The following is a 26760-nucleotide window of genomic DNA, read 5'->3' on the forward strand; positions in this document are numbered from 1 at the left end:
TAAGCAAAACCTTAGACATTGTAAGTGCAGGGTAGCCATAAGAGTATATGGTCTGGGAGTCTGTCATGCACAAACTCCACAGCACCATAATGGCTACACTGAAAACTGTGAAGTTTGGTATCAAACTTCTCAGCACAATAAATGCACACTGATGCCAGTGTACATTTTATTGTAACATACACCCCAGAGGGCACCTTAGAGGTGCCCCCTGAAACCTTAACCGACTATCTGTGTAGGCTGACTGGTTTTAGCAGCCTGCCACATACTAGACATGTTGCTGGCCATATGGGGAGAGTGCCTTTGTCACTCTGTGGCTAGTAACAAAGCCTGTACTGGGTGGAGGTGATTCTCACCTCCCCCTGCAGGAACTGTATCACCTGGCGGTGAGCCTCAAAGGCTCACCCCCTTTGTTACAGCACCCCAGGGCACTCCAGCTAGTGGAGTTGCCTGCCCCCTCCGGCCACGGCCCCACTTTTGGCGGCAAGGCCTGAGGAGATGATGAGAAAAACAAGGATGAGTCACTGGCCAGTCAGGACAGCCCCTAAGGTGTCCTGAGCTGAGGTGACTCTGACTTTTAGAAATCCTCCATCTTGCAGATGGAGGATTCCCCCAATAGGATTAGGGATGTGCCCTCATCCCCTCAGGGAGGAGGCACAAAGAGGGTGTAGCCACCCTCAAGGACAGTAGCCATTGGCTACTGCCCTCCCAGACCTAAACACACCCCTAAATTCAGTATTTAGGGGCTCCCCAGAACCTAGGAAACTAGATTCCTGCAACCTAAGAAGAAGAAGACTGCTGAACTGAAAAACCTGCAGAGAAGACGGAGACACCAACTGCTTTGGCCTCAGCTCTACCGGCCTGTCTCCCCACTTCCAAATACACTGCTCCAGCGATGCGTTCCCAGGGTCCAGCAACCTCTGAAGCCTCAGAGGACTACCCTGCATCTAGAAGGACCAAGAACTCCCGAGGACAGTGGCTCTGTTCCCCAAAGACTGCAACTTTGCAACAAAGAAGCAACTTTGAAACAACACACGTTTCCCGCCGGAAGCGTGAGACTTTGCACTCTGCACCCGACGCCCCCGGCTCGACTTGTGGAGAACAATCACCACAGGGAGGACTCCCCGGCGACTACGAGACCGTGAGTAGCCAGAGTTGACCCCCTGAGTCCCCACAGCGACGCCTACAGAGGGAATCCCGAGGCTCCCCCTGACCGCGACTGCCTGCTTCAAAGACCCAACGCCTGGTAAAGACTCTGCACCCGCAGCCCCCAGGACCTGAAGGATCCGACCTCCAGTGCAGAAACGACCCCCAGGTGGCCCTCTCCCTTTCCCAGGTGGTGGCTACCCCGAGGAGCCCCCCCCTTGCCTGCCTGCATCACTGAAGAGACTCCTTGGTCTCCCATTGAATCCTATTGCGAACCCAATGCTTGTTTGCACACTGCACCCGGCTGCCCCCGTGCCGCTGAGGGTGTACTTTCTGTGCTGACTGGTGTCCCCCCGGTGCCCTACAAAAGCCCCCTGGTCTGCCCTCCGAAGACGCAGGTACTTACCTGCTGGCAGACTGGAACCAGGGCACCCCCTTCTCCATTGAAGCCTAAGCGTTTTGGGCACCACTTTGACCTCTGCACCTGACCGGACCTGAGCTGCTGGTGTGGTAGGTTTGGGGTTGCTCTGAACCCCCAACGGTGGGCTACCTTGGACCCAAACATGAACCCCGTAGGTGGTTTACTTACTTGCAAAAACTAACAAACACTTACCTCCCCCAGGAACTGTTGAAAATTGCACTGTCTAGTTTTAAAATAGCTATATGTCATTTATGTGAAAACTGTATATGCTATTTTGCTAATTCAAAGTTCCTAAAGTTCATAAGTGAAGTACCTTTCATTTAAAGCATTACTTGTAAATCTTGAACCTGTGGGTCTTAAAATAAACAAAGAAAATATATTTTTCTATACAAAAACCTATTGGCCTGGAATTGTCTCTGAGTGTGTGTTCCTCATTTATTGCCTGTGTGTGTACAACAAATGCTTAACACTACCCTCTGATAAGCCTACTGCTCGACCACACTACCACAAAATAGAGCATTAGAATTATCTCTTTTTGCCACTATCTTACCTCTAAGGGGGACCTATATATATATATAGATTCACTGAAAAAACAAAGGTTATAGGGACATTATAATTTAGCTCATATTTCAGTCATAGAAAACCAGTGAAATTCAGCAGTTATTGTTACCTGAGCTAACTATAACTTACGGCCCGCAATGTACTGCTTATGGCCTCACATACGACATCACTGATGACATGGTCACTGACATTACTGATGACATCTAAAATGACATCACTGATGACATCATCTAGTGAGTGTGAGTGTTTTTTAAAAGTTTATTAGTGTTAAGTATATATTTACCAAGGTACTACAAAAGTTAAAATAGTATACTTTCTGTACTAACGAGTGATACTATTTCTAACATATATTATGTAAGTGGCTGTGTGACTGTGTGTATTTGAGTGTGAGTGGGTATCTGAGTGCTGGTATTGGTGTCTGAGTGGGTGTGTGAGTAGCTGTGTGGGTGAGTGAGTGGCTATGTGAGTGACTATATTGATGAGTGAGTGGGTGTGTCAGTGGCTACATGCCAGATTGAGTGGCTGTATGGGCTGGTGAGTGGGTGTGTAAGTGACTGTATGGGTGAGTGAGTGGGTGTCTGAATAGCTGTATGAGTAAATGGCTGTGGAAGTGGCTGTAGGGGTGAGTGAGTGGCTGTTTGAATGATTGTTTGGTTAAATGAGTTGCTGTGCAAGTGGCTGTATTGTAAAGTACATGTCTGTGTGAATGGTTGTATGGGTGAGTGAGTGGATGTGTGAGTGCTTGTATTGATCTGTGAATGAGTATGTAAGTGGTTGTGTGGCTGTGTGAGTGAGTGCTTGTATGGGTGAGTGAGTGGCTGTGTTAAGAGGCTGTGTCGGTGAGTGAGTGAGTGGCTATGCAGGTAAGTGACTGTGTAGGTAGCTGTATGGGTGAGTGTGTGACTGAGTGGCTGTGTGGGTTTCATGATTAGCTGTATGGGTGAGTAAGTGGTTGTGTGAGTGCCTTTATGAGTGAGTGGGTGTGGAACTGGCTCTGTGGATGAGTGAGTAGTTATGTGAGTACTTTTAAAGGTCTATGAATGGGTATGTTAGTGCTTATGTGGGTACGTAAGTGGGTGTATCAGACGGTGTATAGAGGTTTGAGTGGGTGAGTGAGTGCCCTTTGGATGATGTAAGCAGTGATGTCATTTAGATGTCATCAGTGATGTCACTGGCCATGTCATGAGTGATGTAATATGTGTCATCACAACCAGTGTATTGTGGGAGGTACGTTATAGTTAGCTCAGGTAACTATAAATGCTTTTTTTTAAGTGAAATGTGAGCCTAACTATAACGCCCCTGTAACCTTTGTTTTTTTCAGTGAACTACTAAGGTTCTTTAATTCTATTTCCTCATTATAACTTCTCTGTAGCCTTTATTTTTTTCAGTGAATTTCCAAGGTTTTTACTAATGTTGTTTCCTAATTATAATGTCCCTGTTACCTTTGTTTTTTTAAGTGAATTCCTAAAGTTTCTGAATTTTGTTTTCTAAATGTAACCACTAACATTTGACAGTGAGTGTGTGAGTGCATAAGTGTCTCAGTATGTCTTGAGTGGGTGTGAAAGTGTCTGAGTAGGTCTGTCAATGGGTGCTTGAGTAGGTCTGTGAGTGGGTACATGATTCTGCGTGCATCTGTGAGTGAGTGCATTTGTTTCTCAGTGGGTCTGTGAGCGAGTGCATGAGTCTCTGAGTGGGTCTTTGAGTGGCTGCGTGAGCCTGACTGGATCTGTGAATGGGTGCGTGAATGTCTGAGAGGGCCTGTGAGTGGGTGCATTAGTGTCTAAGTGGGTGAATGAGTTGGTGTGTGAGTGTCTGAGTGGGTCTGTGAGTGAGTACATGAGTTTCAGAGTGGGTCGGTGAGTGGGTGTTTGAGTATATAAGTGAATGCCTTAGTGTATCTGTGAGTGAGTGTGTGAGTGTCTATGTAGGTGTATCAGTAGCTGCATGAGTAACTCAGCCACAAAGGAACTGCACCTGCCAGTTTATCCTACAAGAGACCATAGTTTTGCACAAAATGTCTACTCAACTGACGTACTTTCTACTGGTTATTTAGTAAGTGCTACCTCGTTGGGTTGGGTAAATATCCAGTGTGTTTGATACACTACAGCTGCGTAACGTCTTCACCCACCTTGTGTGTGTTTGGCAATGTGCTTGTTCCTTGTGCTCCTTTCTCCAGAATTCTGTGATAACATGTATCCTCCTATAGAGAGGCCAACACTACAAAGACATAAATCTCCACCAAACCTGGGCCCTTCCTCTTGCCTATATGACATAAGTGCTTCTTTGTTTGGTGGGGATATCCTTATATTCTTCGGCATCAAGAATACACCACCAAAATCGATGGGAAACACACTGGGGGACCCTTTGGTAAGCTGTTCTTCATCCTGGCAAAAGGCAGGAAGACGTTTACATACTACTAAGGTGGATGGGCAGGGGCCAAGTGGGCAGAGCTTCCAGATGATTTGCATATTTGCATACTTGTAGCAATTTAAAGGGGGAACCATGGACTCTGCTCTCACCAGGAGAGGACAAGAAAGAACGCACTCGACACCGTCACATATAGATTGCACTCAAATAGATCAAAGATGCAACACCTTCACAAAGGATTTCAGATTATTTTTCAATATGGAATCACTAAGTAAACACACTTGCTTTGCCCTCGCCAAGCCCCGCTGTTAGCATCATTTATCCTTTCCAGAAGTGGAGTTTTAACTGAGGCACCTGCTATGTTTATATTTGTAAGTGCTTCTTCTTGAGGTTTAATTTCTGTGAAATGGGCATCATGGCCGGAATGGAAGCTCACCTGCTCATTTAACCAGCAAGGGTCCACAGTTTTGCACAAAATATCTACCCAACTGGAGTACTTTCTAGTGCTTAGTTAGTAAGTGCTACATTGTTGGGTAAATGTCCAGTGTGTATTTTACAATGCAGCTGCCTAATGGACCAGGAGGAAATGCCTCCAGCAACCTTGTGTGCATTTTGCAATATGATTGTTCCTCGTGCGTCTTTTGCCAGAATTCTGTGATAACATGAATCTTCCTATAGAGAGGCCAATGAGACTACAAAGACATACATTTCCATCAAACAGGGTCCTTCGTCTTACCTATGTGACATAAGTGCTGCTTTGTTTGTTGGGGATGTCCTCATATTCCTTAGCATCAAGAATGTGCCACCATAATCAGCAGCAAACGTACTTGGTGGCTCTTTGGTAAGCCATCCATCATCCTGGCAAAATGCAGGAGGACCTTTCCATACTACTAAGGTGGACAGGGCTTACCCAAATCAATGGGGGTGGGTGGTCCACTGCCCCAGGCCGATTTCAGATCCGGAGACCCCTTCTCTGGGGCCCTCCACAATTCAGTGAGGGACGGGGGTCACGGGGCTCCCATCCCTGGGCGATTTTGTCCTCCACAATCCAGTGGGGGCAGGGGGTCTGCTCTGCCCCTCTTTCCCACTGATTTTGGTCCCAGGGACCCCATCCCCACAGGACCCCCACAGACTCAGCCAGTTCCCCACCTCCACAGGAGCTGGTATTGCTCTTGCACACAGGGAACTGATAGACATGCAGTTCCTTGTGTGCAAGAGCAAATATTTTATCTCTTTCCCTGCCCATTCACAGACCCACTCAGACACTCATGCACCCACTCACAGAACCACTCAGACACTCATGCACCTACTCTCAGACCTACTCAAAGAGTTATGTATCCACTAACATATCCACTCAGAGATTCATGCACCTACTCACAGACCCACTCAAAGACCCATGCACCCACTGACAGACCCACTGAGGTACTCATGCACACACTCACAGACCCACTCAGAGACTTATGCATGTGGGGTTGGGTGGTTATAGGGTGTTGGCTGCATTTTCACTAAAAAAACAAAGGTTAGAGGGACGTTTGGTTAGGTTCTGCATTTACACGCACAAAACCATAGAAATTGAGATGTTATAGCTATAGTTATTTCAAGTAACTATAACTCATGCCCCAATGTAACTGTAACTCACACCCTCACCATGCACAGCGAATTACTCAACATCATACATCATTAAAGACATTTTCGATGGCATTATTGATATTATCGCTGCAACATTTCCAATACAATGATTGATGAAAAAACTGTGCATGGTGGAAGCGCAGTTTTATAGTTACCTTGAGGCATGAGTTATAGTTATTTGAATTAACTCTAGCAGCAGAATTTCTATGGTTTTGTACATGTAAATTCAGAACCTAACTATAGGTCTCTCTGACCTTTGTTTTTTTCAGTGAATTGTATTCGTTTTTGTAAATTCTATTTCTTAACTATAACACTTGCCTTGGCCAACAGCAAAAAGTTAGGATGATTTGTACTTTATGGAAGCAGAGCTTTAACTGAAGCACCTGCTTTGTTTATATTTGTAAGTGATTCCCATTGACATTCAATTTCTGTGAAATGAGCATCTGTGACAGAATGCATCCTTACCTGCTCATTTATCCAAGAAGAGGCCAAAGTTTTGCACAAAATGTCTACCCAACTGGAGTACTTTCTACTGGCTAATTAATAAGTGCTACCTCATTAGGTCAATGTATGGTGCATCTCTTACACTATACCTGTGTAAAGGACCACAAGGTAATCTCCCCAGTGACCTTGGGCCATATTTATACTTTTTGACGCAAAACTGCACTGATGCAGTTTTGTGTCAAAAAGTTTAATGCCGGATAACGCGATATCTTAGCGCCACCTGGGTGTCAAATTTATAATTTGACGCACTGTGGCGCGAACCACGGGTTAGAGTCATTTTTTTAACTCAAACTATTGCGTGACATCGTAAAGAAAACGACGTTAACTCCTCGAAAATGACTTTAATCCGGTTTACGAAGTCGCAAACTAGATACGCGCCTTTTTTTGCTGCAATAGCGCCAAAAAGCGGCGCAAACACAGCAAAATGTGCAAAGGAGTCCCAAAATGGATTCCAGAAGCCATAAGAGACCCCAGGAAGACCACAACCAACCAGGAACCAGCCAAGAGGACCCAGACAAGACCCAGGAGAAGGAGAAGAAGAAAAAGAAGTGTTGTTTCAGTGCAGAGGAGCAGGAAATACTGGTGAAAGAGGTGACGGAACACCAGCATCAACTTTTTGTCACCTCTAAATTGCTAATTCGGAGGAGAGAGGCAATTTGGCAACAAATTGTCGATAAGATCAACAGTGTGGCAGACGGACGGAGAACAGTCGCTAAGTGCAAGAAACGCTGGCATGACTGCAACCGCAGGACCAAGGAAAAGATGGCAGGGAACAGTAAGGCAGCACTGCAGACTGGAGGTGGGAATTTAGCACCGCAGGAGGCCCTGGACCACATGGAGGAGATGGTGGCAGCCGTCATCCCTGAGGAGATCGTCACAGGGATTCAAGGACAGGACAGCGCAGACTACCAGGAAACAACACAGATGCAGGGTAAGTTGCATGGGGGACAAAAATGCCTAAATGTTAACTGTAAGCAGGTGGGTATACCTACTACACAATGCATGTCAACCATGATAATCAGGTAGTGGAAGGGGTGAAGTGGCCCGGCACAGGTGCATGGGCTGTGCAGGGGAAACCTGGGGCACAACACTACACCAACAACCTTTGCATGGGGGTACTCTGACATGCCAAGGCTGTTGGAAAGGCAAAGCCAGTCCAGGAGGGTAGGGTACAACGTAAAACTGGCCTGCTGTCACACGACAGCTGGTATTGTCGCTACATGAACTAGGGCTCATTTTCCAGTGTCAGGCCATATCCGCAAGTGGTATTTACCATTGACAACAGTTGCCACTATCACCAGTGCTGTGTGTGCAGGTCAAGTAGCCAATGGCAGTTATGTGCCCATGGATCAAACACACCCAAAATAGAGGGTCCAGGATGATGAATTCCTAATAATGTGCAAATCCTGTCAAATGCTCATGTCTACAGGTGCTATAAACATCAGGTACTGTTAGTAACATTATGAGGTACACTGCAGTAAGTCATACCCATGCTGCACATTTCTGGGTCTACCCTGTGCCTGTGTTACAATAGCTGCAATGCCACCATGTAATATCTCAAGTGTCATAGTTCTAAGACAGCAGCATTGAGGGGGAGGACATATGTGTCTAGCCAGTGAAACACACCCGCACAGTCATAAGAGGAAATGGAACACTGCCAGGACCATCACTGCAATCCAATGTAGCACACATTCCCCAACATCAGTAGTACACACTACCAATGCTGACACTTTTATCGTGCCTTCCCAATGCTATACATAGTATATGCTAGGTCTCAGCAACATATAGGTGGATGTTCAATATCAGAGACTGGGTCAGTTCCAGATTGTTAAGTGTGGTGCAAGTGCCATCAGAACACCCACAGCCAGTGCAAGGCCACACCATGATAATGGAAGTAGACGGAGGGTTGAGTAGTACAAGAAGGTGGCGACATACAATCTGGACAGAACCTACACCTAGAGGATGTGACGCAGACAAATCCCCAAACTGCCCACACTAAATGTGACATGCAGGTGGGCATAGGCCTGGGAGACTGCTAATCTTTATGACAGGAACAATGAACAGGAACCAAGATCACAATGTGCAACTAATAGGAAGTCAGGAACGTCACATTACAAATGCCACAACACAGACACACTAATTGTACAATATCTCATTGCAGGGGACAATGGCTCTCCTGGGGATATGCCTGTCCTGGACTTCCCTGTTGACATAGATGACGAGCTGACAAACATTAGCCAGCAGACCATCCAAGATGTCTTTGGAACCCTCCAGACCCCACCTTCAGTCGCAAGGAGGTGCACAGAAGTAGCAGCCATCACAGAGGACCCAACCATCACCCCAATAGTACAACCTGCCAGCTCCAACCCAGCTGAGGACTCCGAGGACACTGGTACCAGCTTTGAGAGGACTGTAGTTGGAGTACAGCGAGAGCTGGCCAAGGAGGTGCAGGTGGGAATGCAAAATATGGCAGCTAGCCTTGAAGGGATGCATTTGTGCATGATGTCATCTGCAGAACAGGCAGCAGCCATGCAAGCGCAAACATCCATCCTGCAAGGACTACAACAAAGTGTAAGGGAATTCACCACTGCAGTAAGGGAGTTGCCACAACACCTGGCACCCCAAACATTTCACTGCATGCACAAATGCAATCATGACCCCCTCAGGGCCGACCTGGCTGCCTACCACAGTGATGTAGCTGCTTTACTCAAGAACCAGCAGCTCACCCTTGCTGCAGTAATGCCCTTAATAGGCCCACAGTTGGCAGCTACCGGGATTTCTGACTCCACGTCTTCAAACACTGAAGTGTGTGTCGCCCCTTCAAACCCACCACCACCAGGGGTGAGGAGACGACACACACATCAGAAGGTGAAGACGTGGAACAGATAACCTTCACCCGTAGGAGTACCCGGTAGCACAAGTCCATGCCACATTGCCACATTGGCACTGATATCCTAGGTCCTGTGCTTGTTAACATGCCAGTCTTGCAACAGCTGCTCACATGCACTGTTCTCCAGCACACTGTTTACCTTGACACCATGCTCTGTGATTGTCTCTCACTACCTCATTGGCAATACATGTTCCTCTGCACTGTATGACACTTCACCCTAGCATGTCCAATCACATAACCCATTGCACTTGTATAGCATCACAATAGAATGCGTCACACTAATGGACTCAAAATCCTGGACTATGGAAATATTGCACTACAGCACTTTAAAATAAATAGCACTTACACAACCACTTTGTCTCTGTGTAATGTGACACATCAAGTGTGTAGGAGATTAGTGATGTATGTCACATGTCAGTGGCCACAGAATGTCAATACAACTGCGTTGAAAGATTGTGGGCTGATAACTATGCACTGGGGTCTGGATTGTATCTTCATCTGCGCTTCCTGAGGCAAATTCCTGAAGTAAATTGAAAACTAACAGTATAATGTTGTGTTGGACTGAAAAAGTCTGCTTGAAGGTATGTTTAAGCTGAAAATCATTGTGTTCAAAATTCCCTTCAAGACAATCTTTATGTATGTGACATCTGACTATAAACTTTCATCACACACACCATACAGCAGGAATGGATGTGTACGAGTGTATGGACATTTATGTAACCTGGGAGTACAATGTAAGAAATGATAGGTGTGAGTTATGTATACAATACTACATAAGATTATAACATTATTCAGCTTTTCATGGTTCACGTGAACATCAGGCTGCAGGCAGACGTACCACAGTGGCCAAGATTCCAAATCAGGTCTCAAACAATGACAGATTTAAAACACACATCCAAACTTCACAACACATTGGGAACCATAGTAACCTTGAGTGGTGGGTGCAATGGATGGCAGATGCATTGAGAAGTAGCTGTGGTGTAGCTGCCAATGTGACTGCACATTAGGAATTGTGAATAACCATGTCAATAATGGGATTCGGATGCAGGATGGTACACAAATGCAAATACTAAATTGACACTGTTCTCCCATGCCAAGCCCCTGACCCCCAAGCATATGACACATACTGTAAAGGAGTACCTAAATATTTATTTAACAGTAAAAAAGGATAATAAAACTAGGAGAAACACCTTAACTAACGTTATCTATCCTAACCACACATTACCCACAACTGCCCCTAACTACCCTAAGCTAAACTTACCTATCACAATTAACTAAGCACTCTAAACATCAACCCCACCATCCCCCTTATATGACGGGACACATGTAGGACAACATATACTAACCTAAACATATACTATCTTATCCTAAACAAATATATATTTTTTTTGTATTTTTTTTATATATATATATATATATATATATATTTTTTTTTTAAACACATAAACCCCAACATCATCCTCCACCCATCCACCCACCCAAAAAAACACATGTAATAATATAACCCCATTCACCCCCCAACCCATTTATACTAACTAAACTAACAGCCTATTCTAACCTAACACTAACCCACTAAATATAAGAACCAGGAAAGAGGAGGGAGGGGAGGGAATCATGGCTGAGGGTCACAAAGTCACAAATTTGCCCTCCGCAGGATCTTCTTTATGCCCCGCAGTCTCTGCTATTGCGGAACACCTTCTGCTGCAGCCTGTCCGTCCTGCGCAACATCTGTTGCATGTCACGTCTCATTGCTTGGAATTCTGCATTGTCTATCACTGCAGCTGGGGTTGTCTGTGTGCCACAAGTGGATGGTAGTGCTGGTTCCGGTGCCGTGCTTGGAGGTGCAGGAGCTGCTGTCTGTGGGCCTGGAGATGATGAGGTAGAGGGACCTGCAACAGTGGCTGTCATCCTTTGTGCGACTGTGGTCGGAGCGGTTGTGCTGGTGGTGGTGGCTGTTGTGGGCAAGAATGGCCCCCCTTGGGCAACTGCCCTCCAGACCCCTGTGGCTCTCTCATGGCGATAACGCCATGCCATATTGGGGAACCCAGTCTCCACATCTAGTATGTGGCGGTAACACATCACCCGCCTCTGGAATTCCCTGATCTGATGGGCATTCATGTTGGCAGCTGTGAAAATAGAGAAAGCCAAACACTAGTGACATCATTGTTTGATACATCTGCAGATGATATTCTAACACTTCCTCAAAATTAGCTTAAACAGTCCAACTCACAGTACAGATCATAGAATGTCCCTGAGGAATGACAGGCCAACGCAGCCTACACATCTCCTATCTAACAGCACAGCAATGCTGAAAAAGGTGTGTACCTACTTAAATGATCTGTGCATCATTGTTCTGCCATTAGTCACATAACAAATGCTGCAAGTACTCCACATGTGACAGGCCAACTAATGACTATCTTGTGGATGACAATCAAGGCCCACAAGATCTGTGATTTGTTAATGGAATTGCCTGGACGGTATGCAGTTGCTAATCATGAGGGGGTATCCTAGGTTGGAACAAATGAATGTTGGAATTACATATCTGTCTTCTACACTGGGATCCTTACACCTAGCTACACATATTTCACAACCCTAACCCTGTGCCTCAGGGGGTGATGGACATGCAAATTAGCTTTGGACAGCTGTCCATGGGTTTAGTCAGTCCACCACAGGTAAGGAGGGCTGCCAACTAGGATTGACTCAAACATTGGACAATCACATCCACATTTATGTTCCTAATTGCGGACAATTGTCAACATCATTTGATCCTACTAATACCTTTCCAAAAACAAGCACATAGATGCAAGCAGCCATCTGGGCTTGAGCTGCATGCACACCTATAACATTCTACTCAGGTGCCACATAAACGTAGCACAACATTTGGAGCCAGATGCTACTAGGAAGTCAAACATACAGTCCTACATGTTCATTAGTTAACAGGGAGGCTCAAGTCTGTGGGTAATACTTCGGCATCACTGGTCTGTGCGAATCAGGGTCGACATCCTGACCAAATCATGAACATGGACACCTCCAAATGTATCATTGGCATGAATGTAGCAACAAATATCACCCTGTTTAGCTGCCCATGCCTATAGCGCAGCACTAGAATCCCAAAATATGACTCTCCGCCACTGACTGTCCAACTCAAACATGGAACAAAATGTCAAACTCCAGGCAAGTCACATATCAGATCATGTGCCAGCACATCACACCTTGCAATGTGTCAATCACACAACAGCTGCAAGCACAACAAAGAACTAACATATGAACACTTACTGGATATGTCTGGGTCCGCAAATCGAGCCACTTCTCCAATTGTGTAGGGGACTGGTCCACCTGTAAAACATGGAAGGGTGAAATGTGCTCAATGCCTGCTCATTGTACAAAACTTGGAACAAAAAATCACTGTGTGGGACATTTTAGATGATAGAGCAGAACCTCAGGCATGTAGACACCGCAAAACAGACATACCACTGCAAACATGTATTGACCCTGACACTCCAGTGAGTGATAGACACACATATGCACACATGCACTGGTCCTAACAATCATGTGGTGACAAACATGATTACTCAATTTTGTGCAGAATTCTTTCTAGCGGGTACTCCATTTCTTCATTTATTGTTATGAGAGACATGCAAAGCCACATTGCAGGTGCACTGCAATACCAGTCACTCAGGTACTGTGGCTTGTGCATCAAGGGACAATCAGTTACTGTATGATGCTCATGTGGGTTGACTTTAGTTCAGGAATTATTGTGCTTTCTATGGTTCATTATATGTGGGCCTGTGTTGTCTGTAGGTTACATATGCCACATTGCCAGTGTACCCTGAGCCGTATATGACCCCTATGACACCATGATGGCAGGGATCCTGTGCTTTACTTGATGACAATGTTATGCTAAACATGGATAGGCCATTTATCGAAATCAAAACAACAAAGAAATATATGCTGACAGTGTCTGATTTGAACATCCGTGACAGAATGCATGGGCACAGGTGTAGTCATTTCACCTGCAATATGTTGTCACTCAGGGCCCTGTGTACCTATATCAGGTATTGTACATCACAGTTAGCCACATTCATTATCTTACATTTGCCAAGTTGGGTTATCTGTGGTTATACGGCGAACTGACACAGTCCCCTAATTGAAACATGGTTTAGTAAATGTCCTACTGTGGCAATCTTGATGAGGTAGGTCTCAGTTTGTATGCACCTTGGGAATGGTAGCAGTCACAGGAATTCTGGTCTGCTGATCTTAGCATACACCCATGTCTGTGATAGGCTTCATACTGAGAAGTTAACAATTGTACATATGCTGCACTAGATCAGCAGGGGTGTACCAAACGTAAACTATCAAACTATTTTGTCACTTTAAATGTATGATAGAAGCAGTCAGGGGTCCCTTGCACAACATCATGCAAATAAATAATTTGTGACCATGCATTCACAAAGTTCAGGGATCCAATGATGACCCCTTATCTTATGAAAGTTAGTTGGCTGTAAAATGACACAGATGGCAAATGCATCAGCTCTGTAACAGCAATTGTGCCCAAGGCAAATAAAACACACAGGAACAATGAACATAGGGCCAGATCTTTTTTATTTTTTTATGTGTAGCATCTGCTTCATGTTTTTACGCTACAGCTATGGAAAGTGGCACCAAACATTTAGATATTATCCAGTGTGCATTACTTTGGCATCCATAATTAATTTAAATGCTGCACAAACCAAGTCAAAATATCAGCCTAAGGTGTTACTAGAGGTTAGGAAGATCCTATTACGTATGGCCATGAATACAGTTCACACATGTATTCAAAATAATTGGGGACTACATTCATTCCTTGCTTTAGCATGTGAAATCTCATTCCTGGTACACTCACAGACCATGAATAAAACATTTGTTTGTGCCGAATTACCATCATCTATTGACGTCAAAGCAGCACTATTTTACAAGATCAAGTTGTGTTTTGTAAGTTTGTGCAGCTTTTGCGTCAACAAATGACGGTAATGCGTAGCAAATATTGTATAAATCAGGGCCACTGTATGTTCAACTTGCATTCCACATGTCCACAAACATTGCATGCAGCATGACACCAAATCTGCTATTGTCACTACAGAGCATTTTACTGCACACATTAGTCTGAATGTACTCACCAACAGGGCCACCAATCACTACACCCAGCTGGTCCAGCAGGTCTTGCTCTCTGGCCACAAGGTCAGCCCAGAGATGTTTGAGTTGGTGGTTGTTGCGCTGGCTGTTGAATACTCTCTTTAGGTGGAACAGCACCGTGGACCACCTGAGCCTCCTCGCCTCGTGTGATACCCCTGTATCACCCTGCCACCAGCCTCTAACATCAGGGGGAGGAAGTAGCACACCAGCCAAATGAAAGCCCCCAGCTCCTGCTCACCCATTCTCCCCAGACGTGGCCTACCCAACATCACAAAAAATAATAGAGATAGGAAGGGAAAAAGGGAAATACATGGAAAGGAGGTATGAAAATGAAACTTAAAGAACCCACAAACAGCCCAGCAAATACCCCAACTAACAATACCCACTACACACTCCCAGCAGTACAAAGACAAAATTAGACACAATTAAAATGTCAAAAACACACCTACACTGAATTACTGAGGCAATTACAAAAACAACAGATGACAATTGGATAGGCACACAGGAGACAAAAGCACAATTTGGACAGACACAACTCTCAACACAGCCACACAGTATAGAAGAATCACAGACTGCAAAGTGAAAGTGAAAGGACACCCACTGTACAATTTCTGTAAACAGGATATCCTATTACATCACTTCCTGTCTCAAACGCAGTGCGTTTTTATTATGATGCATGAAATTTATGACGTTTACGGGCTTTGCGTCAATATTTTTTGACGCATATGCTTAAAAATTACCCCGCATTCAAAGATCAATATATTATTAATGGGTAACCAAATTCATGGGGTGCAGTGTTGGAATTAACGCTAGGTTCCAATCGATGTATAATGTATGTGAGCGTAATTTTTTAACACTTATGCAGCATATTTTGACGCACTTGCGTCAAAATATGTCTTTAACTGTGTTTGTGTCATTTTTCTCATTTTTAACATACATGAAAGCTATAACTATACAAAGATAGGCTGTTAGGGCCTGCTGTGTGTGTTCTAGTGTTTGGGCACGTGTGGCAGACCACACTACTGTTGACCATAATACTCATGTTGTTGTGCCGGTTTAGCACTCTTAACTGACGCAACACCAACCCAAACATTTGGAATTAAAATTGGTATTCCCTAGTTTGAGCAGGTGGTGTGGCAATAGAGGATAGCTAGGCTATGCAACCTAAAAAATTCACTCATGGCCTGTGTGTTTATGTTTGTGAATTGGCTATTTCAATTGTTGTTGTGCCTCTGTGTGAACGTCACAAGACGTGTTTTGCATAATGTGCCTGTATGCATGTGTTGTAATTGTGGATAACCATCAGATGCCATTCATTGAGGTACTTCAGTCCGGATATGTGTTTGTCATACCCGTAGCGTCTTATGCTGTGTGAACTTTCCTGACTTTGGGGACAAAACATCTCCCATGACAAACTATAAACAGGATAGATAGAGGACGGTTGATAATGGCAATGTTACAAAGATAAGCCATCACATGTACTGGAATGTTGGATACTACTTCATGGTCATTTGTGTGTATACTACCCATTAGTCAGGCATTTGAACATGCTAGGTAGGTACAGTGTTTGTGACACAGAGTCCCAACTCCAATCCAAAAAAGTAATGGTACACCACAGTTTGAGTCATGTAAATGACCTATGTTTCTCCTGTGGCTGTGGAGGACCAGCAGACCATGCTGCATGTGTTCACATATTTCCAGTGGTCCAGTACACAAAGGTGTCCAGTTCAAGTGTGTGGCCATGTGTAGCTTGTGTCAGTATTAGCCTCCATGTTGTCACAGTTACGTGCATGTCTAGTCATGAGTCTGTGGAGCCATTCCCTGAATGAACAGAGGATCCTTCAAAGCAGATTTGACCTAAAGCCAAAGAACAACTAATGACACACATGGGGATAGTCCAGCTGTGGCACTGCAGACCTTTAATAAGGCAGCCGACAGGGCAACCTTGGTGTGCTTAAAAACGTTTTGGATCAGTAATAGGAAACAGGCAGGTTTCATCACAACATTTGTACACAGGGTGGCCTCTAAAATTCCCACTGCAATAGGGAACATCAGTGCCTCTGTGCTGATTAATGTCACAGCTAGTCATCACGCAAGCCCCATCAAAAGGTGGCAGCAGAAGTGAATCTGTGTGTGGACCGTCAGGGCACAAACATGTTTTGTCCTTACATACACATTGGCAAACCTTGTTTGTTGTGCTGGAGGCACTGTACCAAATCCATGCATACAGCCATAGCACGCTGTCACTGTTTGGCACTAATGAATACATGCAAAACCAGACAAGGGATGGGGGCTAGATTAGTCTATATGAATACATGTCCCAGAACAGAATACAATAAGGAAACTGATTAAACTATACTATATATTTGAGGATTCATCGTAGACCTACCAGACACAATACCCCAGGTCAAAATGATCTTGCAGAACATTTCAGGTGAATATAGGAGGCTGCCTCCAGTGATGTTGAGGCACCAGAATCTGGACTTCAGGATGCCAAAAGTCCTCTCTACTATGGTGTGTGTCCTCCGATGTGCCTCAGTATAGGCACGCTCTGATGCTGTGCTTGGGTTGGCAAATGGGGTCATGATCCATGGCTGGATCCCATAACCCTGATCAGCTGAAAGAGAAAATTAGTGTAAATATTTGGATGTTGGTTGCACCTTGATTATCACTTTGCATGGCAGTTGTCATTGTGTGTCATCTGTGACTCATCTGTGTTTGTGTTATTGTGTGGGATCCTAGGCTTCTAGGATGTTCTTTTTGCATTGGGTTGTTTAATTATCAAAACTGGTGTTTGGCTGATTGACCTGATATCAGCGGTATATTTGTAAACTTGCAGCTCATTGTGTATCTCCCTTGCATTATGTCATGTGAAAGAAGTGTCCATATGCCTTCACTGGAGGTGACATGATACTTCCACACACACAATTGATTCCACTGTGGTGGTAACACGGTTGCACTATATGGCCTGCACATCCCATTCAATTCAACATATGTAATAGCATGTGAAGAACAACAGTGAGGCCCTTTGATTTGGCTAGGTGACAATTTACAACATATCTCCATAAGTTGGCAGCACTGAAGTATTCACAATTGACAATGCACAAATATCCCACGTGTGACAAGTTCTATGCAAACCTATTTTTGTTCCCTCACCAAGTTGGCTCATGTGCATACGTGTAGCTACACTACTGAACCTGCTCCAGGTAAGCTGGCTAACTTGGTTGTGGGGGTGAAGGTTTAGGTCTCAGATGGTCCATGTGCCTGTACATCTGTTATGTATGTGTGTAATTGTCTCAATCCGTATGTATAGCAGTGTGCACTTTGCAATATTGTCACATCAATAGGTGTTCTTAGCACAGTCCACTTCCTTATTGGTAGCGGGCTATGTCACCCCAGGAGTGATGTGAGATGTTGGTACTGCCTCAATGATTCCATGTCACCTTCATTAGAGTCAGCATCATGCTATGTGTCTCATGGTGTTTGACCTGCACATTACACACCCTTTACACAGTACGTATTGCTTGGAAGGGTGTGTGATTGAGTGTTATTGATGTGATATTGGAAGATTAATCTTCCAAGTTGTACTGCCAGTTAAGGCCATGTCATTGTCACTGTGTGGTTTTAAATTGGTCCGTGTGGCTCTAGAGCGGCATCTGTTGTTATTTGCATCTGTCATTTGTCCATAGGTGTGTATCCCATTGAGTCAGGATCAAGCATGACTAGCAGTGTCACAACCTCTGTGTCTTCCTGGCCACGTGTCAATGTAGTGGTGTATGTGTTGTGTGTCCTACAGGGTTGCTGTGCAGTGTGTATTTAACTAGGTTTCTGTACTTACCAACAAGTAGGCCATTTCCATATCTTCCATCCTGGAAGTGTTGATTGATGGTGCAGTGGCGGTAGATGAATGAATCATGTACACTCCAAGGATACTTTGCCACAATGTTGGTGATCAATCCCCGGTGATCCACAATGGTCTGCACATTGATGGAGTGTGTGTGCTTCGTGTTGCGGTATAGATGCTCAGTTGCAGCAGATGGCACAATCCGTACATGTATGCAGTCAATGGCACCAACCACATGTGGGAAGCCATTGATTTGATAGAAGCCCTGTTTGGTCTCCTGCTGCTTCTGCTGGGCGTTGTGGAAGCTGATGTGGCGGGGTGTGACGGAGATTATGGCATCCAGTACCGTGGGTAGGAAGGCAGAGAATGAGGGCTGTGAGATCCCGGCAACCAGGGCACTAGTGGTTTGAAATGAGCCACTTTCCAACATGTGGAGGACAGCTGGCAGCTTGGTCTCTGGAGGAATGATGTGGAGTGTCTGCAAGCTGGGTGCCAACTGTGGCTCAATGTGGCGCAGCAACTGCTGTATGGCTTGCCAGTTTCATCTGTACCTTTGGATGATGTCATGTTCCCTGAGGCCCTGAAGGGTTGTCCTGGTCCAGAATATCCTCTCCTGCCTTCGGCGTTGCCTTTGGGGTCCCTGAGGGTGTGGTGGAAGCTGCTGCTGTTGCTGCTGTGCTCTGCGTCTTCGTGCATGCTGGATGAATAGCACCTCCTTGTCTTCCTTTTGGAGCTCTGATGTTGCTTCTGTGGGTTTTCCTTAAGTACTAGTATGTGTGCCTCATTTTAATGCCTGCCCTGACACAGGCGTTAATTTCTGAGGCAAATCGGGATGTGCATCCTTTTACGACTCCGCCTCCCAGCCGTGCAGCATTTTTGCGCAGTTGGATAAATATGGCGCACGGGTGTTTAAGTCATTTTTTGGACAGGAGCGCCTACCTTGCATGTCATTAACGCAAGGCGGTTTCATTCATCCAGAAAATGACGACACTGAGATATTTTGACGTTAGCGGGGTCTAGTGTCAAAGTATAAATATGGTGTTAGTTTTGTGCCGAATTTGCGTAAAAAAAATGACTCAAATCCGGCGCAAGCAGAGTATAACTATGGGCCCTTGTGTGTTTGTAATTTTGGCAACGTGATTGCTCCTTGAGCGCCTTCATACAGAAATCTGTAATTACATGAATCCATGTGTAGAGATGGGACTAAAAAGAGTTTAATCTCCACCAAACATGGGTACTCCCTCTTATATGTAGTAAGTGCTTCTTTGTTTAGTGGAGCTGTGTTCATATTCCACTGCATCAAGAACGCATCTCCAAAATTGGCGGGAAATGTTCTGACTCTGCCTTTTGGTAAGCTGTCCATCACACTAAAAAAAGGCAGGCGGAAGCTGCATACCACACACATATATATGGCTGGGCTCAAACAGGCCAAACAGGTGTGGTCTTCTAGGTCATTTTGTATACTCATGGTGGTTAAAAGGAAGAACGACGAGCCCTGTTCTCAACAGGGGATCACAAGAAAGAATCCACTCATCAAGTCACTGCATAACATATTGCGCTCGAAAGACCAACAATGCAAACGCATCCATCAAGGATTTCAGATAATGTTTTAAGGTGGCACTGCAAAGAAAAACACACTATCTTTGCCTTGGTCAAGTGCAAAAAGTGTCCTGGGACAGCAGGGGGAGCCTCAGTGTCCCCCCCGGTTTCTGTCAGCTCCCCGCCTCCGACAGGAGCTGGCATTGCTCCTGCAAATAGGGAGCAGCTACAAATGCTGCTCCCTGTGAGGCGGAGCAATACTTTTGTTTTCCTGTCCACTAGACAGCGGGAGACCGCACTTGTTTTTTTCAAAACAAATTTGCTGAGATTTGTGGATCCTCCACAAATTTCAATCCAAAATTTTAAAAAAATGTTTTTTGGCCCAGGTGGCGTCTCTGCTAGACCCCTGCACCAGGCCTAGGGGGTCAGAATATTTCTACACTGTCCCCTTATTTTATTTTTCACTTTTTTGTTCGGGGACCCAGCTGAGTCTAAGTTGTAAAATGGCTGGCAACACTTCCTGGTTGAAGTGTTGACAGAATCAGCTCTGCATCCTCTAAAATTACTGAATGGATTCACAACAAATAACAAAAAGAGCTCTTTCTGGACCAAATGCTACGTTTCTGCTAAATTTAGTATAATTCCCTCCAGTGGTTCAGGCAGCAGTTGTGTTCAAAATCCCTATGGGAAATTGCGCGGGGAAAAGTGTTTTGAGACCCCCCTTTTCTGAGCCTCCACTTGACAAATCACCCTGATTCTTTCAAGAAAGCAGCTGAACTGAGTGTTGTACTAAGTTTGAAAACTTCATGAGGATTCACCAGTCATCCGTAGGTAGCTATAGTTAGGTCCTAGTTTCCACTGTAAAAGTGTTTTTTGACTTGCCTATATCTTTGGCACTGTTTGACAAATCTTCATGAAATTTTATGAATAAAAGTGTGCACAATAATCTTGTACTGCATAGGAAGTTTCAGGATGATCTGTCAAGCAGGAGCAGAGGAAAAGGGGGGTGGGGGGTGAAGGTCATAAATAATGCATTTCATATTTTAATTCCCATAGGGATTTTGAACATGACTACAGCCCGAACTGCTTGATGGAATTACACCAAATTTGGTAGAAAGGTAGCTTTTGGTGCAGAAAGAGGCCCTTTTGTTATTCCACGTAAATTTGTTCAGTAGATTTTATAATATTAAACAAAAAGCTAATTAGTATATCTGGCAGGGCGAAGACTTTGCAAAAACTCAGGATCTCGTGCAGAGCTCTGACTCGCTGCCAACACTTCAACCAGGAAGTGTTGGCAGCCATGTTGAGACTCAGCTTCAGCCAGGACTCAAAGAGAAATGTAAAAAAAAATAAAAGGGGACAGGTTACGTTTACACAAACCCCTTTGCCTTGGTGCAGGGTTCCCCCGGGGGCCCCCTCCCTAGGCTTAGCATAACTTTTTTTAGAATCACAGCAAAAATCAGGGCAGATCCATGAATTTTGCAGTGACATAAACAAAAAGCCAGCGCCGTCCCCTGGATTTGCTTTTAATTGTGTCCCCAGGGTGGGCCAAGTCCTGGGGTCTTTGCAGGCAAAATAGGAGGGGGCACATGGGACCCCCAACCTCTGGCTTATCATCACCTCCCCGGGACTATGCACTAATGAAGATGCAGAGGGGCTGCATGCCTCTTCCATGCCCTGGGGACCACCACCTCCCCAGGGCTTTTTTAATAATAATACAATCAGAGGATCCAAAGGACCTTCCTGAGCCCTAGGGACAGCTACCTCCCTGGGGCAAATGCTGGAATTATGTGTGAGGGGCCTATGAGGCCCCAGTGCCCTAGGGCCCACCACCTCCCTAGGAACAATGAAGTATCCCGCAGCCAAGGGGATTGCCACCTCCCCGGGGCAATTAGTGTAATGTATGGGGGGTCATACAGTCCCCCCTATGCCCCAGTGACTATAATGACATATGAGATGGGGGTCCTTTGTGGACCCCCAGCCCTGGGGACCACCTCCTCCCTGGGCTGAATTCAAAAGATGGAGGGAGTGCGGCCCTCCTCATGGAGCCATAGATGGCCCGGGGACTGCCACCCCCACAGTGCTGGCTCCTGCTACCTCCCGAGGTGCCACCCCTCGGGAGGTAACAGCTTGCTTTTGCTTGGTGGGAGCTGACAGCTCCCATCAAGCAAAAGCAAGCATAACTTCACTATCGCAAACGGGAGCTGTCAAACAGCTCCCGCTTGCTGAGAGCAGAGTTTTCATCTCTTTCCGTGCACACAAATATGCGTGCAGGGAAAGAGATGAAAACATTGCTCCTGCAAGCAGGGAGAGTCTATTTAAAGCATCTGCCTGCATGTGGGAGCAATGCTGGCACAGCTCCAAACATTTATTGGTGATCAGGCACCACCGCCCTTAAAAAAGAAATGCGGTACTCATAGACAGTGAAAACATACTGTTGAATGCCACAAATCAATGAAAACACAAAAGCACACTAATGTGAAATTGACAAAGTTTCAAATCTCCAAGGGTGTAAATTCAAGAAAACGTATAGATTGAAATAAGTACACATGCCAATAAACGTTTTGAGCTGAGCAAGTCCTTGAGTGTGGGTGTATTTTATGTTCTTTGATAGGTTTGTGACACAATCTACCTTTGATATATATGTACTGGACTGGCATCCCCTGCCCGCACCAACCTCGACTGGTGGAGGAAGACCGGGCATGCAAGACTTTCTCCATTAAATATATAATTTCTAGTGGTAGTCGCTACTAGGTAGTTATAGTTAGGACCATGTTTCCTTGGAAAAAGGGAAAGCAAAATCTGCGTACGAAAAGCTACCTTTCTGCCAAATTTGGTGTAACTCCGTCCAACAGTTTGGGCTGTAGTTGTGTCTAAAGATTCTATGGAAATCAACATGGGAAATGCAACTTTTAGGAGCCCCTCTTTTTCTTGGCCCCTGCTTAATGGATCACCCCCAAAATTTTCTGTGTGCAACAAGTATCCTCAACACACTTTTTTGGGGAAAATTTTGTGAAGATTCGTCAAACGGTTCCAAAGATATAGGCATGTCAAAAAACACATTTTCTATGGAAACAAAGGCCCTCATTACAACATTGGTGGTAAATGCCGCTTACTGCCGTGCAGAAGACTGCCAACACACTGCCGCAGCTGCGAGATTCCGCCACAGCTATTACGACCCCCAGCTCGGAATCCGCCAAAATCTAGACACCCACACAAGTCCGCCACACCAAAGGTCAGTGATAAACTGGCGATAACAAAACCTTCACCGTCACGCCAAGAGGAATACACCCAAGCTATCACGACCCATGAATCCACGCGGCGGTCTTTCAACCGCGGTATACCATTGGTGGTACACACCGCTGCGCTAAAAATACACACACATTTACAAAACACAGCCACATTGGACAAATCGAAATACACACACCTGATACATGTACACACACCACTCCCACACACCAAATATAATATAAAACACCCACCCACATTACCCACAAACCCTTACTACCACAATTGCGACTGAAGGCCAGAGAGAGACACCACCATCTACAAACTAGCATCCACAGGCACTCAACACCATCACTCACACAACATTCACGCACAAAACACCACACACCCCTAAACATCACCTCACACATCACAACACACCCCACCCCACACATCACCCACACCACCCCATGGCACCGCAAAGACACCCCAGGTTTTCTGAGGAGGAGCTCAGGGTCATGGTGGAGGAAATCATTCGGGTAGAGCCGCAGCTATTTGGAGCACAGGTGCAGCACACCACAATAGCTAGGAAGATGGAGCTATGGCGCAGAATCGTGGACAGGGTCAATGCAGTGGGACAGCACCCAAGAACTAGGGATGACATCAGGAAGAGGTGGAACGACCTACGGGGGAAGGTGCGTTCCGTGGTCTCAAGCCACCAGATTGCAGTTCAGAGGACTGGCGGCGGACCCCCACCTCCTCCCCCACAACTAACAACATGGGAGGAGCAGGTCTTGGCTATACTGCATCCTGAGGGCCTCGCAGGGGTAGCTGGAGGAATGGACTCTGGTAAGGCAAATCTTTAAATACTTCACCCCCCACCCTACCTGCATACTATCACATACCCCCACCCTCGCCCTCACCCCCATCACTCCAACTCCTCACATATGTCCCCCTATCACAAACCACAGATCCTAACACCAAGCCCTGCATGCAACAACAGAGCATGGACACCCATCACCAATGCATGGCCACTGCACATACCCACACACACCCCTAAACATTTAGCACACAAGGTCCTACACTAGAATGCAAGCACTGGGGTACAGGGCCACCCACCCAATGCACACCATGGCACACACAGATGCAATAATCATGCCTTTACACCCCTGCAGGACCCCTAACCAACGTCACCGGACAGGAGGGTCCAGACATGTCCACTCCACCCACAGAAGAGGCCCACGCTAATGACAGCAGCTCTGTCCAACTGGATCTAGATGACCAGCCCGGCCCATTTGGGACCTCAGGACAGTCGGTTCCCCTCACACTGGCACAAGCCACAATAGAGCCTCCCCTCTCTGGAAACACCAGCACAGCACCCACCCAGCGGGTCCATACCTCTGTCCCTAGGACATGTCAAGCAGCAGTGTGTCCACCATTACAGGGAACCCAGGCTAACCCACTACCCCAACAACACCAGGGACCTGGGGGCAGTGGCAGTGGGCCCACAGTTCAGGGGACAGAGGCACAGGAACACAGGGGAACTGGGAGGGCTGCTGTGCGACAGGGGGACAGGCCCAGGGAACCCACTCTCCACGAGGCCCTCTCCAACATCATTCCCAGGAGACGATGGCAACGGCACTGGACAAGTTTCAGGAGACCCAGCGGTTGCAGTAGGGACAGTATTTGGGGTTCAGGGAGGAACTCAAAAACATTAATACCACCCTGGGCACCATTGTAGGGGTGCTGAAGGAACTTGTCAACACCAGGAGGGGCACTGTGGCACAACAAGGGACCCCTGATACTAGCCTGGATGATGAACTTCCCACCACCTCCACCGGCGCTAGTGGACAGGAGGCACCGCCACAGGACCACGACACCAGCACCCCACCCCCTGCAGATGGAGAACCACCCCGCAAATGGTCCCTGAGATATAGGACAAAGACAGAGAACAATGCCAAGACCCCCACCAAGAAATGAGACCACCCTGATTGTCACCCTTTTGTCCCACTTTGTCACCCTGTCCATCCATCAACTGCCCCAGCTCCACTTCCTATGTCCCTTTGGACAATGCACCTGTAAAACAAATAGACTGGATTCTGCCATGGACATTCCTCCACCATCACCCCTGACCATTTTAAAACACCCTCCAATATTTTGCACTTAAATAAACACCCTTAAATCACAAAACAATATGGAGTCAGTCTGTGCTTTCGAAAATGTGTATTTGCAATAACTGTGGAAAACTGCTATATCCATTGTATTGTCAACATACCTATGTCACACAGCTCTAGTCCATGAGGAAACAAAGCAGATGTCACACAGTGGGACCCACATCTGTGAAATGGAATGGGAAAGTGACATCTCAGTGTCCATACACTGGGTGAAAGTGACAGACAGATGAGAGGTAGAACAAGGGTATCAGATGTAGCATGCAGTGATGTCTTCTTAACTGTGTCTCACTGGAAGTATTGATGAATCACTGTGTTTCTGTTGTCGATATCCTCTTCTTCTGGCTCCTCTTCTTCACTGTCCACAGGCTCCACAGCTGCCACAACACCTCCATCTGGACCATCCTCCTGCAGAAAAGGCACCTGTCGTTGCAAAGCCACGTTGTGAAGCATACAGCAGACCACAATGATCTGGCACACCTTCTTTGGTGAGTAGAATAGGGAACCACCTGTCATATGAAGGCACCGGAACCTGGCCTTCAGGAGGCCGAAGGTCCTCTCCATAACCCTCCTCGTTCGCCCATGGGCCTCATTGTAGCGTTCCTCTGCCCTTGTCCTGGGATTCCTCACTGGGGTAAGTAGCCATGACAGGTTGGGGTAACCAGATTCACCTGCAAATATCGAAGGACAACTGTTAGACACACACTAACTCTCAGGGATATCCCCAGACCCAGATACCTAGTCACACTGTATAGGGTCCATGTCCTCACCTAATAGCCACACACGGTGCCTCTGGAGTTGCCCCGTCACATAAGGGATTCTGCTATTCCTCAGAATGTAAGCCTCATGCACAGAGCCAGGAAACTTGGCATTCACATGGAAAATGTACTGGTCGGCCAAATACACCATCGGCACATTGATCGAATGGTAACTCTTCTGGTTTCGGTACACCTGTTCACTCCTGGTCCCATCAATGGTGCCTATGATGTTGGGGATATGTCCCAGGGTATAGAAGTCACCTTTCACTGTAGTCAAATCCTCCACCTGAGGGAAGACGGTGTAGCTGCGCATGTGTTTCAGCACGTCAGACAACACTATGGACAACACGTTGGGGAACATGTCGCTCCTCCATTGTCGACAGTTCCACCAGCGGTCTGTACACCGGAGGATGCCGCCATCTCCCCACCTGCCCCAGCGGGCGTGCTCTATGGAGGAGAACAGCGAGAGTCAGCCAACACTGAGGTACGAAAACACAACTTTATTCAACATTGTTTTAAATCCGCTATATGCCTGGTGTCCCATCAATGGTGCC

Source organism: Pleurodeles waltl, chromosome 10 (genome assembly GCF_031143425.1).
Source record: "Pleurodeles waltl isolate 20211129_DDA chromosome 10, aPleWal1.hap1.20221129, whole genome shotgun sequence".
Taxonomy (NCBI): Eukaryota; Metazoa; Chordata; class Amphibia; order Caudata; family Salamandridae; genus Pleurodeles; species Pleurodeles waltl.